Source organism: Myxocyprinus asiaticus, chromosome 18 (genome assembly GCF_019703515.2).
Source record: "Myxocyprinus asiaticus isolate MX2 ecotype Aquarium Trade chromosome 18, UBuf_Myxa_2, whole genome shotgun sequence".
In the NCBI taxonomy this organism is placed as follows: domain Eukaryota; kingdom Metazoa; phylum Chordata; class Actinopteri; order Cypriniformes; family Catostomidae; genus Myxocyprinus; species Myxocyprinus asiaticus.
In genome coordinates this window covers 13,720,465-13,738,299 of record NC_059361.1, presented here as the reverse complement: position 1 = coordinate 13,738,299, position 17,835 = coordinate 13,720,465, and the positions used below count along the sequence as shown (strand labels likewise).

The 17,835-nt window shown below is 40.4% G+C and overlaps 1 protein-coding gene and 1 long non-coding RNA gene across 3 annotated transcripts in view; one reads left to right on the top strand and one right to left on the bottom strand.

The window, feature by feature from the left end:
• Positions 1–17,835, top strand: part of LOC127456252 (leucine-rich repeat and fibronectin type III domain-containing protein 1-like protein) — a 230,634-nt gene that overhangs the window by 133,212 nt on the left and 79,587 nt on the right. The window lies entirely within an intron of this gene.
• Positions 446–17,835, bottom strand: part of LOC127456253 (uncharacterized) — a 28,588-nt gene continuing 11,198 nt past the window's right edge. Inside the window, exons 2-3 of the long non-coding RNA XR_007899809.1 lie at positions 6,164–6,227; positions 446–5,422 (exon numbers count right to left, since the gene is read on the bottom strand). This is a non-coding gene — a long non-coding RNA (uncharacterized LOC127456253). The remainder of the gene's footprint in view (positions 5,423–6,163; positions 6,228–17,835) is intronic.

Below are 17,835 nucleotides of genomic sequence, written 5' to 3'. Positions count from 1 at the left end.
TAACATTGAGAGAACTGGAACAAGTCAGTCGCAGTCAACAATTTGATCCATCTCCACGGCAAGCTGTCACAAGCATGGCAAGCTGAACGTGTCATACTTTCATATCACCCTTGGTTAAGATTTTTTTTTTTTTTTTTGTGTGTGTCTGCCCTTTCAACGTAATGATGTGTGAGTGTGCAGATAACATCCCCCACCCCACCCCCAATCTATACATCCAATACCCCATTCAATTCCTTATTTCATGTTATTGGTCTGTGTCTCTATGCCAAACACTAATGTACCCAGTAGGATACATGGATGAGACCATTATCTAATGGTGTTGGACCATTAGATAATGGTCACATCCATATACTGTATCTTACTGGGTGCCATCAAAGATCATTGTAGTCAGGGGAATAATGCAAGCACACTTTCTTTTGCTTTTAGGGACTTTCTTAAAACTGCATGAAATGTGTGGGAACAATTACTAAATCTCACCATGCTGCGTTAATATTGCTGGGTTTAACATAATGTGTGTGTTTTGAAAATGTTAAAATTTCCCCAGACATGACAATGTCCACAGGATTGCTTGCCTGAGAGGGTTTTAATCTGTTTAATTCGCCAGTATGTGTGTGGTACCAAGTCAAGTCAACCTTTATTTATAGAGCACATTTAAAAACAACAGAAGTTGACCCAAAGTGATTTACAGATCAAACAAATAAATATACAAAGATAGAGTGATTATATATATATTACACATACATACATACATACATACATACACATACATACACATAAACATAAAAAATAATAAAAATAAAATAAATACCTTTAAATATAGCATAATGTATTTAACCAGTTCAACCTATTCAAGGACCTATTCAAAAGCTACAGAATAAAAATACATTTTCAAAAATAGCTAATGAAGAAGTTGACCTCACATGGAAAGAGAGACTGTTCCAGAGATTAGGACCTACCACAAAAAAGGCACGATCACCCTTAGATCTATAGCAACAATGAGGAACCCTCAAAAGAAGCTGATCAGAAGACCTGAGTGCTCTGGTGGGGGGAGTACGGGAGGAGAAGGTCACTGACATATTGGGGCGTGAGACCAGTTAGTGCCTTGTACATGCAGCAGAATATTAAAATCGACCCTGAATTTCACGGGAAGCCAGTGTAGAGTTGCTAAAACAGAGGAAATGTGATCCCTCTTTCTTGACCCTGTTAAAAGCCTAGCTGCCACATTTTGAACCAGCTGTAGGTGGGATAATGCAGTTGGAGGAAAACCAATGTACAATGAGTTACAACAGTATAACCTCGATGAAATTAGTGAGTAGGTCACAATTTCCAGGTCTTTATGGGAAAGAAAATGTTTTACTTTAGCGATGTCACGGTGAGAAAACTCAGAGGCAGAGGGTTGGACTCAATCGTGGGTTTTACTGATGAAGGGAATGGGTGAGAGGTGAAACAAACAGGTGAGGTTATCCAAACACTGGTATGGCACGAACAGCAGGTGAGTAAACTTCAAACAATGTATTGTGACAATGAACAGATGATCAGAACACTCACAACATTATTTTGGTCTTTGTAGGAAATGTTGCAACACAGAGGAACAGAATATGTCACTGGAGGAATATACAGAGTAAGAAACACGCAGTAATATCGGGAACAGGAAACAAACGACAAGGTAATTATTTCAACAGGTAAGTATAGAAGGGCTAGGGAGTCCGTAGTCTTTGTGAGAACATTGACGAGAACAGACAGTGAATTAGAATGTAAGTGGGGTTTAAATGCAGTCCATGACTGGCGTTCTGATGACGTGCAGGTGCAGGTAATTAAAACTCAGGGGAGAGAGAGCACAGTGCCGGCAGTGAGGGAGAGGGAGAGAGAGAGCCAGGTGGATCCAACACAGTACCCCCCCCCTTTACAGGGTCCGCTCCTGTGGGCCGGAGCCTCTGACGTCGGGGCCGTCCTCGTCCATGCAGAGCTGGGCGAGTGAGATTCTACATGTGAAAGGTGGTAAGCAAGGTCGGATCAAGGATGTCATCTCAGGTAACCCAGGACCTCTCCTCAGGACCATACCCTTCCCAGTCCACCAGGTACTCGAGATTTCCTCTCCGATATCGGGGTCTAGGATGACTCGAACCTCGTAAACCGAACCATCCTCCAGGAGAAGTGACTGAGGGGGTTCCTCAGACGCATCGGGCTCTGGGGAAGGAGACAGAGAAGGATAATGAGATTTGAGCAGAGTGACGTGGAAGGTGGGGTTAATTCTGTAGTGAAGGGGCAGTGGTAATCTGTATGTGACTGCATTTACTTGGTGGAGTATAGTGAAAGGACCAATGTATCTGGGACTTAGCTTTCGACAGGGCAGCCAGAGCCTGATGTCCCGGGTAGAGAGCCAGACCTTATGCCCAGGATGGTAGGTAGGCATCTCAGATCTCCTTGCATCGGACTGGCTCTTCTGGCACCGGACTGCCCATTGGAGATGATCATGAGCTGAGTCCCAGATCTCTCACTATCCTCGAATCAGTGGCTCACAGCTGGAACATCAGAAGGGTCTCCTGACCATGGAAACAGGGGAGGTTGGAAGCCGAGTACGCACTGGAACGGGGTGAGTCTGGTGGCTGGTTGACAAAGGGAGTTCTGGGAGTACTCGGCCCAGGGTAGGAACCAGTTCCAGCTGTCCTGGTGGTTGTGGCAGTAGATCCGCAGGAAGTGGCCAATCTCTTGGATCTTATGCACTGTCTGCCTGTTAGACTGCAGATGATATCCAGAGGTTAAACTTACTGACACACCCAGGAGGGAAAATAAGGACCTCCATACCCGCAAGATGAATTGGGGACCGCAGTCAGACACAATGTCTTCTGGGATGTCGTAGTTCAGGAAGACGTGATGGAATAAAGCTTCTGCAGTTTCCAGAGCCATGGGGAGGCCCTTCACGGGAACTAGATGACATGCCTTGGAGAATCTATCAACAATGACTAGGACACAGGTGAAAGGATCTGATGCTGGTGAATCAATTATAAAATCCACCCCCAGGTGTGACCAGGGGCGCTGAGGAACAGGCAGAGGAAGGAGCTTACCGGATGGAAGATGGCGTGGAGATTTCGAGACACATTCTGGGCAGCCTTGGATGTATCGCTGTACTTTCTGGGACATATACGGGGCCACCAGTATCGATTTTGGAGAAGCGTGAGGGTTTGATGGTAGCCAGGATGACCAGAGCCCAGGGAGGAGTGTATGGAAGTGATGAGGGAGGTCCGAAGGCATGAGGGCATGTATTTGCATCCCTCGGGGCATCCCAGCGGAGCTGGTTCTTCACAGGTGGCCTCTTCAATTTGGTCGTCCAGGGCCCACTAGATACGACTGATGATTAATCCTGGAGGTAGAACGGATTCAGGTGTTCCCATGGAAGGTTCCACAGCGTGTAGTCAGGATAAAGCATCCGCCTTGGTGTTTTTGGACCCTGGATGATAAGAGACAGAGAAGTTAAACCGTGTGAAGAACAGGGCCCACCGGGCCTGGTGGGGGTTCAATTGTTTTGCATCTCTCAGGTACTCGAGGTTGCAATGATCTGTGATGACTAAAAAAGGATGACGAGATCCTTCCAGCCAGTGGTCGCCACTCCTCCAGTGCCAGCTTGATGGTGGGCAGCTCCCAGTTGCCAATGTCGTAGTTCTGCTCCGCCGGGGTTAGCTTTCGCGAGAAGGCACATGGGTGAAGTTTGGGAGGATCCCCCTGCCGCTGGGATATTACAGCTCCAAAGCCTTAGGTGGAGGTGTCAACTTCCATGATGAATGGTCTATCCGGGTCGGGATGATCTAAGATGGGAGCTGCCAAGAAAGCTTCCTTAAGGTTTTGAAAAGCCTCCGAGGTGGGTTGGTTCCAGGACAGGGACCTGGGCTTGGATTTGAGAAGAGATGTTAAGGGTGCAGACATGAAACTGTAATTACGTATGAAGCGTCGGTAAAAGTTTTCAAAACCTAGGAATCTCTGTAGCTACTTTATTGTGGTGGGTTTGTGCCAGGAGTGAATTTCACTAACCTTCCCTGGTCCATTTCCACTCCTCTGGGACTAATGATGTATACGAGGAACTGAATTGATGGTTGATGAAATTTGCACTTTTCCAATTTCAGATACAGTTGGTGTTCTCTAAGCTTTTCCAGTATGGACACTACATGTTGATCGTAGTTGGTCGGTCTCATTCCAGGAGTAGATGAGGATGTCGTTGATGTAAACAATGATGAATTGGTGGAGATACTCCTGGAACATCTCATTCATAAAGCTCTGGAATACCAAGGCCTTATGGCCTTATGGCATGACCCGGTATTCATAGTGGCCAGTTGGGTTCATGAAGGCCGTCTTCCACTCATCCCCCTCCAGATATGAATGAGGTTTTAGGCACTACATAGTTCGAGCTTAGAGAACACGGTGGCTCCTCTCAGGAGTTCTAGCGCTGCTGGGACCAGGGGAATGGGGTACCGGAACTTCACGGTGACTGGGTTGAGGGCATGGTAGTCAATGCATGGCTGTAAGCCTCTGTCATTTTTGGCCATGAAGAAGAAGCTGGAAGCAGCAGGGGAAGTGGAAGGGCGGATGTAACCTTGTTTGAGCGGCTCATCGACATACTCCACCATGGCCTTCTGTTCCGGAAGTGAGAGTGGATAGATCCATCCCCTGGGCAATGGTGCTCCTGGCATCGGGTCAATGGCACAGTCCCATGGTAGATGAGATGGTAAGGTGGCTGCTCGTTGTGGACTGAAGACATCTTGGTATGCACGATATTCCTGGGGCACGTCTATCTGAAGCTCACTTGCAGGACTCTCTATAGAGGTGGCACACACAGGCACATGAGTGTAGGGACCAATAGGATGGGGAAGTCGTAAGCATCCATGGAAACACTCTCCACCCCACGCCAAAACCTCTCCGGTAGTCCAAGAAAGCTGTGGGGAGTGTTGTTGTAACCATGGACGCCCAGGATGATATCGGCAGTGGAGCCCTCCAGAATCAGAAAGGAGATATCCTCAAAGTGGGTACAACCCACTCAAATCGTCACAGGTGGGGTTGGATGAGTGATAAGTCCCTTTCCCAGAGGTTTTCCAATTATTGACTGGACGAGGATCGGGGAGGAGCATTTGATTATTGGGAGTTTGAGCCGGCGGCAGAGTTGTTCAGAGATGAAGCTGCCTGCCGGCCCAGAGTCAGTGAGGGCCTTGACTGAGAGAGAGACATGTGGGCAAATCACTGAGACCATAGTAGTCAATGGAGCATGAATCATAGGTTTGGTAATAGTCTGACTCACCGTAATTTGTAAGGGGCGAACAGGACATTCATCGATCACATGCCCGCCAGCTCCACAATACAAACACAGCCACTCACGTAATCTTTGTTGACCCTTCAGCAATGCAGATTCGGTGCTGTGCAAGGGTCTGAAGCCAGACTGAAATGTATATAAAATGTTAAATGTATTTAGATGGGAGTAGAGTTGCGAATAAACAACTCGCTCCAAAATCTTGGAAATAAAAGTCAATTTGGAGATTGGTCTATAATTGTTGTGTATTGCCAGATCCACAAAGATGTAGAATTGCATGTTTAAAACTGCTTGGAACAACTCCATTTGCTAAGGAGCTGTTAATTATAGCTATCACACTGGAACTGATAGTCATGAAAACTTCTTTAAGAAGGTGCGGAGAAAGAATATCCAGCTTGTAACTGGAACACTTAATCTTGGAGACTACATCTGCTAACTGTGCTGACGTAACTGGTTGAAAGTGAGTCAGGGAGCTGGACGGGGAAGGTATTAGTGGTTGATCAAATTGTGAAGGTACAATAGCACATTTAATCAGCTCAATTTTGTGAGTAAAAAAGTGTAGCAAGCGGCTCAATTGTAGTGACTACGTCACCCCGGAACAACGGGGAAAACAGCCCGAATAAAGGCACACAGGTGCGATACACTTAGAAGAGGCAAGAGGTGTGAGTTTCCATACAAAAATAATTTTTATTAAAGCTAAAATAGTTGGCCAACAATCATTTAAAACCAGAAATCAACACAATCAAATATGTCCTTGGTCGAATAGAAAAAAAAAGAAAAACACCAAAGAAATTAACAATAATCGTGCAGGGGCTGAGGCTTTCTGTATGTGTCACAATGTTATTATTTTGACACAGCAATAATAACAACCTGTGGTGAAGTAAAGCCCCGTGGTGCAGTAAGAAACCAGCCTGCTTCAGGAAGCACTCAGCTCCTATAAAAAAAGGAAACAGAAGATTCACATTAGAAAGAAAATAAATCAACCATTAAGTTGTGAATAAGTTGTAATAAGCAAAAAAAAAAAAAAAAAAAAAAAAAAAGAAAAAGAAAAAATAAAGAAAACACAAAGTCAATTTACCAAGTAGTCAAACATAACAGAACCAAAAAAACAAAAAAAACAAAAACAAATTACAATACACTCAAAATAAGCAAAGAAAAATAAATTACAAAAACGTACACATTAACGAAAAGGAACAAAGAATTGTACAGTCACAAAAGTGTAGAAATCACACCAAACTCAAAACTACTTACGGGTCATAAGATTGCAAAATGACCGACACCACTAATACCACATAGCGGTAATTGTTACAATTGATGGAGACTGTTACAAAACAGTCAGAATCGAGAAAATGGAGATTGGTGACAGTAATACAAAACAAATCTTACACAAACACATAAACAAAAAAATTATACCGATACAACCTTCAAGCCCACTTGGGCATTAGACGAGGACATGACTGGACCCCAAAAGCAGCAGCGTGGCTCAAAGAGCGAGGGGTGGGCAGAGAGCAGTGTTAAGATGACTGCTCTCACTCAGCCCGGTGATCCGATGACTTAACACTCTCGACGGTATAAACGGAAATACAATAGCTTCTTTAGTGGCTATAACAGCAACAGCTGGCGCTCCGACCTGGGTACGTTAAACTGCAATGCCTCTCAGATGGGAGCCATGAAGGCACACCGCACTAAGAGTAAGCAGCTCACCACTCGCAGTATGTCTTGGTAGCCCAACGTCACACTCCATAGACCATAGCAATGAAAGGAAGGGGAAGGTTTTCGACCATGACGCACACCAGAAGGCATAAACAACAGGCTTATATACTGTAGCGGGGAGATAGCTCATTGGCCACGTATTTAATGATTGTGACATTTTAGACACGTCACAAACCTCACTACAAAAGTTTAAAAATGTCACGCAGGTCTCTTGAGTGGCATCTAGAAAAGCATTTCTAGTATGATTTAAAACAGAATCGATTGTATTAAACAATACTTTTGATAGTTTGTTAAACACACCTTTAAAATGTCAAAAGAGACCTGAAGTTTGTCTTTTTTCCACTTGCGCTCTGCTTTTCTACACTCTTGTCTGAGAGTGCGGGTGATGTCATTTAGCCAAGGCTGTGAAACACCCTTAACTCTCCTTGGCTTAAGCAGAGCGACATTTTCAAAAGTAAAAGTACAAGATTTATTGAAAGCCCAATGAGTCTAGTGCAGCTGATACATCATCTGCGAAATGCGAAAGATAAAATTCTGAAAAAAGATTGGCAGCAGACCAGTGAATGGTCTATGGTGAATGGAGTGAATGCAGCGGCAGACAAACATGCCAGCATTCACTTGACCGGTGTCATGGGAATGAGATACCAGAATTTACCTTGGTCACATTGAAACCTACTCAACCAGCAACAATGGATAGGCAGTTGTCCTGTGGTGTCACATGCTATATTCCATCAAAAACTGTTTTAAATGGCATTTTGCTAATTATTTTATGACCAAATTTTTTTTGAATTTTAGTGGGACCCACTACTTTAGAATTGAGATCCTGGTTGAACCGAGCTACAGGATTGTGAAAGAAGCTGTGCAAATGTCTGTTGGTCTTGGTTTGGAGTGGTTTGAAACAATTGTTTTGATCACACTGTGAATTTGGCTACTGTAGTTTGATTGTTCTGCTGCTGAAATCTGTCTCTGCTTACCTGAAATTCGAATCACTGCCCCTAATGGGCAAATGTTGTTGACCAGATTCCTGGTGAAAGGTCCACAAGGTGGAACCAAAACTGAGTTGTATTTTAGTTGTAAATTATATAGCCTAATACAGTCAACAGGAATGTTAATTTAATTAACTATACTCCCTAACCCAAACCCCAACCCTAAACCTAACCGTGAGTGGAGTAAAAATTGCATCTCAGAATAATGCTCACCATTGTTTACATGAATGCAATTACTTATGGTTTTTAAGGGACCATGAACTTAGAGTCAACGTAACTTCCTGGTTTCCAAGATTGCTCATGCAACACGATATCAGTTGTGCCACAGGAAAAGGTAAAAAAAATGTCTGATGGGGATACCACTTGTCAGTAATTTGTAAGAATGTGGTCAATTTGAGGATACTTGAACATTCAGAAGCAGCATGTCGATATCCTGTGTGACCATGTTTGGTTTTGGAACAAGCAATGCCAAGGGTGGGAGGGTCCTCAGTAATCTTTGTGGCCCAGCCCACTGTTCTGGACATGTAAAGCACATCGATGGAAGCTATTTCTTTGAGTGTTTATTAGCAGAGTCAAGCCAGGCGATGACAGAAGTGATTACACATTTTAATGATGGGTCTTTAGAACTGTATGAGTATAGATTAAGCTATGTCCAGTATCTTGAAATTTGTGTATGTGTAGTTTGCAACAATAGATAATGGCCTGTGCCCTTTAAGTTGATGTGGTTTGCAAATTTAATGATGATTAATGATCTTGAACAAGTGCAGATAAAACTTGAGCTATCTAGCGAATCATGAATACTGACTTATGAACTTCAGGAGGTTCTTTTTACTGACTGATATGGTCATCTGATGTAAAGTAAACAAGCTGATTTAGTCTGCTCTCTCCACCCTGATCCAGTTTGTTTTTAAATAAATCATTCCATTAATTTCCCTCCATTCTGTGAGCAGTGAGCCATCCTTGTTAAGAAGAACTCTTACTCCCAGATGGTTTATTAAAGGACATGGAATCTTTTCCTATCGTTCATACTCTCTTCCCCATTGCTTTCCCTCTTTTCTTCTGTTACATCTTCAGAGAAAACATTGTAATCTTTTAAGTCTTTTTATCCACTTTCTTTCTTTCTTTCTTTCTTTCTTTCTTTTTATACACTTTATATATACTACATTTAAGTCATTATTAGGGATGTCCCGATACAATTTATTTGAAACAGAGTACCGATACTTTTGTCTTTTCTGAACTACATATCAACAGTTTATTTAAATTTTATCATCAAAATGGTGTTTAAATAAATACATTCTTTAAAATTAATTAAATGAAAGTATAACAATTAATTTTCAACATGATAGTGTATTATTTTGATCAAATAAAGTGCTTTTATTTAGAACCTCAGAGCACAATCTAAAATACATTGGAGTTATTTTTTTGTCAAATCAAGTGCTGCATAACAGATCCTCACAGACGTAAGATATTGCTTAAATATAAAACAATTACTTTTTATGTATTATTATTATTATTATTAGTAGTAGTAGTAGTAGTAGTAGTAGTAGTAGTATAACAGTATCTATTACATTTCTGTCATACTTCTTTTCATTTAAATTAAGCTTTTATTTTGGCAGAGCTTTTATTTTGAAATGTTTCTGTGTTTTTATGACCACAGAGCTCTCACATAAGATACCAGCTTCCCACTCTGGAAAAGCCAGTTGCTATGTGACTCAAAGTGATTATTAAACCACAAAAGGCTACTATTTAAATAAATAAATATGTAACCTGTAAGTGTCTCGTGCTACTAAGTGAATTTGCACTCTGTTCACTGTCATCTACTATGAACAGAGTGCTCGATTCTCATGACGGTGTTCCCTGTATGAGCCATGGAGAAGCTTTAAAAGGTACGTGCAGCTGGTGTCAGCACAACACTGTCTCCACACATTCACAAGTGCTCACATTTGCAGCGCTCTGCTCATGCAAACTATATATTTATATCATTAAATCGCAGCTTTTGCTGTAAAATAATCTCACTAGGACATAACTTGATTTTAATTTGTGCACTGAATGTTTATGTAAGGACATTCGTACACCAAATGGTATCAGTTTTTGGTATCAGAGCATTTTTATGAGTACATGAGAGTATTGGTATCAGGACATCCCTAGTCATTATTCACTGATTAGCTTCCCTTTCACCGAAGCTCTAAAATTACATTCAGATTTTCAAAAATGGCATTTCGATGTGTCACGGCAGGTGTGACATCATTGCTGCTATGTGTTGTAACTGAATGTGATGTGACAAATTGAGACTTGAGAGGTCTGGCGGCTCCAGTCTGACAGAGTTTAAAGCTTTATTTTAGCTATCAGTTGCTCAGCCAACACTGGGTTTATGTGGCTAAAGGAGCTCAAACCAGTTATTAGCTGGTGCTACACATGTTGCTCTTTAGTAAGAAAAGCATGTCCATATGTTTATAAAAAAAAAGTGTTGAATCTTATGCTGTAGACAAGCTTAAAGAGAGAGAAAGAGAGAAAGACGCATTGAAAAACACTGAAAAAAAAAAGAGATATTTCTATCGGCTTCCAGACAACTCAGCCATCTGGTACTCTATGATCCTGCTGGTGGGCTCCTCAGCAGCCTACATTTCCACTCACCAGTTTCTCATTGGCCAATACTGCAGGATGACAGTGATGTCATGGAATCTTCTGATGAGCGTGGCTGAGCCTTGCCATGACAACAACCCTAAAAATCACAGTCTATTGGATTGAGTGGGAGGGCTCCTCGTTGTTCACCCCATTCTGACAGCAGCACTCCCTTACAGACATTCTACCTTAAAGACACCTTTGATGTGATTTTAGTTCCTTTGTGTTTCTGTTCTGTCTGACATGCACAGCACACATTTACCTCACCCACTCACCTAATGCACGTTTCTGTTGGAGAGACTTGAGAGAGGCGCTTCACTCTCGACATGTTTAACTCTCTACAGGCCGCTATGATTTTTCTTTCATAGCACAGAGAAGCTAACATAGTGCTAATCTTACAGTCAATCATTCAGCCTTTCACTGGTTTTTCATTGTTGCACTACTCCACAACTGGCATCATGATGTGTTCTCCATTCACTGCACTACTTACACCTACATTGTAATATGTAAGGGATAATATACGGTCAGCCAGTCATTATCACAAAATAAAACCAGACACGGGGATCAGGACCCTGACACAGAGCAGAGGGATCTTGTATCACCCTGAAGGAACCCATTTTTTTTTATAATGACTGGCTGACTGTAGATTGTCCTGCTTATTACATGAATACTTACCAAATAATTAAAGAAATAGACATGCAATATTTTTTTTGTGTTGAAATTACATTATTATGAGAAGGAAGATACTGCAGAGACTCCAAAAAAACTGAATTCCATTTCAGGTTTGTGTCGGAATTCTGATTGTGTTTACATTGTAAAAATGACCGTTTGCCTGCTCATTATCCCACTTACACAACTACACAACACTATAACCGTGTAATAACATTTGTTAAAAGGCAACTGATCAGTAAGTGTATGTTAGAAAGATGCAACATGAATGAATGAATGTTGCATTTATATAGCACTTTTCTGACACTACACTCAAAGCACTTTACACAGTGAACAGGGGACTCTCCTCAACCACCACCAGTGTGCAGCATCCACTTGGATGATGCAACAGCAGCCATAGTGTGCCAGTATGCTCATCACACATCATCTATTGATGGAGAGAAGAGAGTAGAGTAATGGAGCCAAATCATGGCAGGGGATTATTAGGAGGCCATGATGGATAAGGGCCAATATGGGGAATTTGGCCAGAACACTGGGGTACACCACTACTCTTTATGAGAAGTGCCCTGGGATTTTTAATGACCACTAAGAGTCAGAACCTCAGTTTAACGTCTCATCTGAAAGATGGTGTCTTTTTACAGTATAGTGTCCTTATCACTATACTGGGGTGTTAGGACCCACACAGACTGCAGGGTGAGCACTCCCTGCTGGCATCACTAACACCTCTTACAGCAGCAACCTTAGTTTTCCCAGGAGGTCTCCCATCTAGGTACTGACCAGACCCAACCCTGCTTAGCTTCAGTGGGTAACCAGTCTAGAGCTACAGGGTGATATGGCTGCTGAACATACACTCTTACTTACATGTTACTTCTCTTCCAGCAATAAAACGTAACAAAGATTAAGGTACAAAGTGCATTAGGACGATATTAAATAAGATAATGTATTATTCTGTCCCTTTTTATTTGATTTTATTTGTCCATAAAGTATTTGGACACTTAAGTTACACTTTAAAGTTTATGAATGTTATTGCTGTGCAAACAATGGATGCCTTGTCATTTTTGCAACTACTTTTAACCATCTAGTCCCAAAAGATAATTTTAGTAGATGTACTAAGTTGCTTCACCTCAATTTCACAAAGGTTTTCTAACATAATAACCACAGGTGTAGTTCACCAAATTACCTATGGACATGTTACAGTTACATGCTAAGTTTGACAACCAGAAGATGTTCAAATACTTTTGGTTCTCATTGTGAAGTGTTTTTTTGTTTTGTTTTTTTTACTTGAAAAGTGTGCTATATTTCTTTAAAATAATTGTTGCTTGGCTCATCCCAATCTCATGAGAAGTCGTATAAATTTGTACGAGATGACTAATTCGTATGAAATCATATGAATTAGGTGCAAATCCCTGCAGGTGTAATGCGTAAGTAAGCAAAAGTTCAACGCTTCAGACGTTGTGTATATGCTTCTTAATTTTATGCCCTTACTCAAACCCCATATCTAAACCTAACCATAGAGTAGAGTCCCAAATCATTGTTTGAAGCGGAAAGAGTATGTTATGAGTGACAGAAGACAGTAATTGTGGCGATTTAGAAGGAAATTAAGGAGAGTCACCTGATTGGCTGTTGTAAAACTTGGACAAATTCGTATGACCCAACCTGTATGATTTCATATGATTTAGCCAACTCATACGAATCTGTATGATATCTCCATGAGATTGTGATGGCTTTGTTTGATATCTAAATGCTGTAAAATTCATACATTGTGGCTTAACTGTCCAAATGCTGAAATTACACTATATGGAATTGATATGATTTAGTAAGCTCTGTTTACTTTGTTTCAGTGTCTATTTGACTAAAACTTCTTTCCAGTATAAAGTTTATCTATCTGAATTTCTAACTACACGCATTGTGCTTTTAAGACAAATGCAGTGATTTGTATGCAGACTGAAAATGGTTCTGTTTTTGGCAGAGAGAATAGAAAGAGACAGCTTTTAAAGAATACTTTTGTGTGTATCCATATGTGTAAGAGTGTTTTAAGCAGCCTTGCCATAATCATTCAGGTGTGGTTAGTGCTGAATACACACAGCTGATGTTCTACAGCAGACTGTCAAGCCAGAGTTTTAGATCCTCCTCCTTATCTGAACACTTGAGCCGACTGTGTGGTATTCCACTTTCTCTCTCTCTCTCTCTCTCTCTCTCTCTCTCTCTCTCTCTCTCTCTCTCTCTCTCTCTCCCTCCCTCCCCATCTTTTATCCCCCCACCCCTAATTTCTGACAGTATTTCTGCTGCATTGAAACTTGTACAGTATATAGCGCTATCATAGCAATGAGCTGCTGAGTCAGAAAAAGTGTGTACATGACAATGAAAAATGTGGATGTAAGTGTTCAGTATCTTTAGCAAGATGCTTGCAGTGTTTTGAAAATGAAAACTGTGTTATTATTAACTTTGTATCATGTTCTTCTGAACCCGTTTGACTTTCTTTCTTGGAAAAAACAAATATATATATATATATATATATATATATATATATATATATATATATATATATAGCATTTTATGTCCAAGCTGCTATTTTCCATACAATTAAAAAGTAAATGGTGACCATGGCTGTGAAGCAAGTTTGAGCACAGGCAAGATTTACTTGCTGTAAATTTCACTCTGTTCCTCACACAAAGCTGTCATATGGCTTTAAAAGACTTAACAATATAGTGCATGAGTCATGTGGACTACATTTATTATGCTTTTATGGTGGTTTTTGAAGCCTGACAGCCTGTGGTATTCGTCCACTTTCATTGTATCACAATACTTGTTCTAACAATATTGGATTAACACTTTAGATCATTGTATCAGTACTACTTATTTATTAATTTGTGCATTCATATCATAAATCCAGAGACCTACAGTTAAGTAATGTAGATCAGATCATCTAAATTAGTGCAAACTTTGACACAACTGGCATTTTTCAGTCTTGTGCCTCGCAAGTTGCTTGTCAATACTAGGGCTAGGTAAAAATATTGATTTTCCAATTCGTCGCAATCTTCGTTTGAACGATCGCAATATCGATTCTTAAATCCAAAGATTGATCTTTCACTTTATGTGGCAACCCTCTATAATGCAAGTTAATCACTCGCATGTGTGACCAAATCTCGCTCTATGCACCTAAAAATGTCTATGAGAAGACACTGCCTATTAAACAGATTTCACTGACCAGTGATTGAGTAGTGTAGTGGAAAAAAGCTATTAGCAGGTTCACCGCGTGTTGAGAGTAAAAGTTTGGTTTAACTTGTTCTGTGTGTACAAAGATGAGATCCACGGATCCATATGTTATTGAATAATGTCTCTTTTAATACCCTTTCTGTTTTTACACAGTTGTTGATTAAAAACAACAAAAAAAAAGAAACATTTAATTCTGATCACACATGGATGCGCTAAAGAAACCACTCACGTCTTATCTCTTTATATGTGCTCACTGGCTGATGCCTGTAATCACATACAGTACTGATTTAGTATGTGTTCTACATATCAATGTAAATACTTTTAAAAAGTGAAAATTATGCAAGTAAACTATAAAAAATTACAAAAATATATATGCAACATAATATATGCAATTGCAAGACATTAATTGATGGAATGGACTAAATCTGAACATTTAAAAAAATATATAAAATGTTACCAATTTGATGAAAAACCAATGATAAAATATAATTGGTAAAATTCTAATTGTACATAGAAGGGTTGCTTAGAAGGTTCCTTTATAATTAAGAGCATTAGCTGAGAGAGAATTTCTTTCTTATGCAAGTAAAATGAACATTGTAACAGAAATGTACCCATATGAATCAATATCTATTCGAACTGAGATCAGAATTATATCTAATCAAATCGAGAGCTGTATCAATACCCAGTCCCAGTCAATACTCAGCCAAATACAGAGCAGTGTGAACATTCTTCAAGACTTCTTTTGTGCTCCATGGAACTAAAGTCATACAGGTTTTGAACAACACCAGGGTAATTCCAAATGAGATTTAAAAAGAAAAGTTTAAATGATGACAATTTTCATCTTTGAATGAACTATCCCTTTAAGCGACATAGTAGTTCTGAAGTGTTTAATTTGCTTGGCTCTCAGAGTGCATGGATACGTTATTGCCTGGGGACATCATGTTTACCCAACTGCATTATCCTACAACACTGAACTTAATGTAAAAAGCAGCTGGAGCTGCTCCAGTGCTCTAGTCTCCATCCACTTTCTCTACATCCTCTCCCCCTGCATCCCTGCCTTAGAGTCTGTTTCCGACTCTCTCTCTCTCTCTCTCTCTCTCTCTCTCTCTCTCTCTCACACACACACACACACACTCTCTCACTCGCCCTCTTTCCCTCTCTCTTTATCTCTTCTGCCAGTATGTCTCATGTTTTTTTTCTGAGGGCTTCCTCTTCTCATCCCTGCCACTGCTCTTGTTTGGTGTTGTGTGCATGTGTATCTGTGTAAGACAGAGAGAGTGTGTGCATCTCTTGGAGCTGGAGGGCCCATCTGTTTAAACACTGCAGAGAGCTAGTGTGAATTTCTCCAACTACCCACTCTGCTTGGATAGGTGGGATGTAGAGACAAATGCTCTCATCCAGAAAACCCCGTAGTCTTAGAGCCTGAGGTTCTCCGGCTTTTGCCTTCAGCTTAAATTTTGTTTGGAAGTTGAAACTATTTGTGATCTTTGTGTGTCTTAAAATAAAGATCTATAGAAGTCTCTGTACTAGAGGGTAGAGTACTCTGAAGTAGGGTATTTCTACAGTACATTGTACAGCTCTATACAGTGCCTCAAACAAACCACACTGCATTCATACGATCATGATCACATGGGAATGTACCCTGAAATTGGCCCCATTCTGCCAAACTGCTGACAAACACCATCCCCTACAAAACATTTTGGCATACATTCAAACCTGAGGACACTTCCCTCTTGCGCTACTGGTAGCGTGTTGTTCAAGCAACATCCAAGACATGGGTTCTGATTCCTTGGAAACAAGGAAGTAAACACATTAACAAAAACAATGGTGAGCATGATTTGGAGTTTGCAATTTCGCTCAAAATTGTATTTGTTCTAAACTGATGGTTAGGTCTAGGGTTGGGTTTTATGTCAGGGGGTAGAGTTAATAAAATATGCATTCCTGTTGACTGTATAACATCCTTTATACTGTCAAACTGCCACTCACATGTACCCATATGCAGGGCTCCAGACTGCGATGCGACCAAAAATAATTTATTGTGACAATAATTCATAATCTAGTCATGATTGGCGACAGTCAGGTTGTGTGCATTCACATGCAGTTTCATCAGATATCATCTTGTGAGTTATTGAATACATCTTTACAGCACACACGTGTGTCTCGTGCCACTTTTCACCCATTCTGTTATGATGACGAGATCGCTGCACCACACGCAACAACAAACCTAACACGAGAGAGTTGTGAACAAATGACTCTTTTGAACCGGGTCTTTTTCATGAATCACCCTTAAAAGAACTGAGGTTTTGAACTCAGGAGCTCAGGTAAGCAGTTTTAATCAGATTAAATTTCTCAGTGAATCAGCCACCAGTGAGTTTACAACAGGGAGTGCAGACATTTCACAATAAGAGTCCAATGTGTATTCCGGGTTTCTTTATAATTAAAAGTCACGCATAATGTACCACTTTTCTTCTTCTGGTAATTACTGATTGGGATTTGAGTAGCACAATAAACTGCATCTGGGATTTCATTCAGTTTGCACTCTTGTAGTCTCTGTGTCTGGGCCATCAGTAAAGAAGTTTTACTGGGCAAAATTTTAAAACTATTTAAATTATATATAAATATATGAGATCCAGCTATTGAAACTTAGGACAATTGAGGGACTTGTACACAACTATTACACAAAGTGCAAACATTCATTGATGCTCTAGAAAGCAACACCCTACTATATGATACTACACTTTATGTAAATATCTGCAATGTAGATTCTGAAGGGCAGTACTAAATAAATAAATATATAAATAAAATGAAAAAAATTATATATATATATATTATTTCTTAAATTTGTATAAATTATGAAAGGGTTGATTGAAACAGCCATTTAGCTCCTTAATGTTTCAGTTTAGGAGCCAATGGCTCCAAAGTCATTTTTTTTTAGACTTGAGCCCTGATATGTTTAACAAAACTTCCAGTTTCAGCCACTGGGGAGCAGAGGTTTGAATTTTGGGAACCACAGAACGATTCAGAAGCAGAAATTTGACCTACTGTCGCCAAATTCAGAGCAAGATCAGTTTGATTTTACAGAGGCGGAGTTAGGAGTGAGGCTACAGGAGCACTGGCCCCAGCTGAAATATGATTGGCCCTTTCAGTGCCCCTGTCATGGAAAATTCTTCAACACTTTAAAAATGGAAATCTTTTCAGATTAACTGTAAAGGTCCAAAACAGTTTAAACTTTTATTTTAGAAGGTGATTTTATGACAATAGGTCTTTTAAGTGATTTTTTTAATACCATAGACTTTTCATAATGGGCTGATCTGAGTTTTCACCTCTGTCTTTCTT